This window comes from Alosa sapidissima, chromosome 24, assembly GCF_018492685.1.
Source record: "Alosa sapidissima isolate fAloSap1 chromosome 24, fAloSap1.pri, whole genome shotgun sequence".
Classification (NCBI taxonomy): domain Eukaryota; kingdom Metazoa; phylum Chordata; class Actinopteri; order Clupeiformes; family Clupeidae; genus Alosa; species Alosa sapidissima.
This window is the reverse complement of record NC_055980.1, coordinates 18230465-18232661: the sequence shown is the minus strand read 5'-3', so window position 1 is coordinate 18232661 and position 2197 is coordinate 18230465. Positions and strand designations below refer to the sequence as shown.

Sequence of the window (2197 nt, the reverse complement as noted above, 5' to 3'; positions counted from 1 at the left end):
CCTCACACAGGCATTTTGTTAGCCTAGAAATAGGTGAGGCCCAGTGGAGGGGGAATGAGAGTACCCGGCGGCCTACGGGCAGACAAACATTTCCAAATTAGCTAGGCCCATTACAAATTACTACTACTCATGGCAGCAAAGATATTGAGAGCGGCACTACTTACCCAAAGCCTGATATTAACACGCACCGAGCCCGAATACCCAGCTGATCTCGGGGCAAATGTCACGAATGTGGACCCTACGTGAAGGGAGGAAGACATAATGCTGAATAAATGTGTTGCTGGGTAGGGACATACCAGAACGCGGAGGGAGGATGAAAACTGGATAAACCACTGCAAAGGATGCAAGTAGTGAGCGCGTAAACGCGGAGCACAGATGAAACCGAGGGGCTACTGCAGGAACGCAGGTCACCAAGTGAAACACTCTGAAAACAGTGTGAGAAGCTACATTAGCAATTGGCAACTCTCACATTTCAACACTAAGAGGTCCACATACCTCCAAAGGGAACCGTGGGAATGCCGAACGCTGCCTCAGCAGGGATAGCTAAGCAATAGCAGCAGAACCAATGCTGATGCAGAACTGCGTGGAACAGGCAGAGCTTACTCGCCTGGCCGTGTCGGCTCCATGCTTTTAAAGACTGCCGCTAACGCTAGACAACAAGCCAGCGTGATGACGTAACTGATGACGCCGCACGGCTGCGGCGCGCTTAAAGGTACCGGAGCGCCACTACACACACACGATTTCAAGATGGCGGCGCCCGGAAAACGTTGTGAAGGTACTGTCTGTATAAATCGTCTTTTCAAAGTTCTTAATGTCTCGTTTTTAAATTTCAGGGCCCTCGAAAGGCAACCAATGAAGTGTGGAGCTACTTTGAGCCTCATAAATGGTGTAAAATAGTGATTAATTTGCATGGCTAGCCCGATGCCCAATGCACCCCCATTGTAAGGCTGTTGGTAGCATCGGCTAACTAGTGGCAGATTTCAGAATGCAGGGGACAAGCCGAGATGGGCTGAGACAAAATGTTGCACTCGGTATCATGTTTCAACACACTTTAGGTCAATATCACACCGAACTTATCCTTTAAGACTTGCATGAGACAATATTTTGAACGTGATAATGTGAGCCAATTGCCAACTGGGAAAAAGCAGACTAAAACAAAAAGCAAAAACTATTCCTCCTTGACACAATGTGAAATGCTCACAGGAAATTATTGTCCAAATACCCTGAGAGAATGATTTCGCATTCTTTGTTTTGTCACCTGCAACCTTTTTGGGTGGTCAGTCCAAGTCTGGCAGATAGGGAGACATGTCAGTGTAAAACACACGAGAATCTTACCTTCATAGTGAATAAGCTCCACCAACACAAGCTTGTCTCACAATGCAACCTTGAACAGCTAGTGAAAGAAATCGTACAGTATATGACTCACAAAGAAAAGAGTGTATGTATGGTGAGTGTGAGACATGCAAACTTTTCAATGAAGGCCCCATTACACACCAGAAACCATGGTCTCCTACATTCAGTGGGGAATAGAGGAGCGACAGAGGTCTGAAGGAGGTGAAAATGTAGCATTCAAAATCACAGTAAAAATAGTAATGGAGAGCACTTTAGGTGACCTTGTTGAAAAATTGAATGACCAGCTTGTAAAGTTCAAACGGCATAACTTCAACATCAGCAGGCAATTTGCCATCGGCAGAGCCCTGAAGGCAGAGCTCTCCGATAATGAATGTATAATTCATATTGATTTTTCAGAAAACTATGCATGTATATGGCCCTCCGAGATCCAGGCCGTGCAATTTGGGGGGTCACACCAACAGGCCCATCTTGCACACAAGTGTGCTATACACGGCCCCAAATGCCACACCCACCTGTTTCTGTACAGTGACTTCCTCAAGGCAAAAAAGGCCCTGCTGCAATATGGGAGCATCATAGGCCAGTGCTGACCGCCGTATGAATAAAGAAAAGGTTGTCAAAGCTGGCAGATAGGGAGACGTGTCTGTGTAAAACACACAAGAATCTTACCTTCATAGTGAATAAGCTCCACCAACACAAGCTTGTCTCACTATGCAAACTTGAAACAGCTAGTGAATGAAATCGTATGTGACTCACAATACGACTAGCTAGTTCATATCTGACGAACGCGTAGTGTGACAACTGTGTTCTTATGGAAACATTGGTGCTGTTGCGAGTTGTTGCACTG

At 46.1% G+C, this 2197-nt stretch overlaps 1 long non-coding RNA gene across 1 annotated transcript; it reads right to left on the bottom strand.

The window, feature by feature from the left end:
* Positions 1-215: 215 nt before the first annotated feature.
* Positions 216-543, bottom strand: LOC121700776. The gene is made up of 3 exons (XR_006027280.1): positions 496-543; positions 297-424; positions 216-238 (listed from the first exon to the last, which is right to left on the bottom strand). It is a non-coding gene; the product is annotated as an uncharacterized LOC121700776 (long non-coding RNA).
* Between the last annotated feature and the right edge of the window lie 1654 nt (positions 544-2197).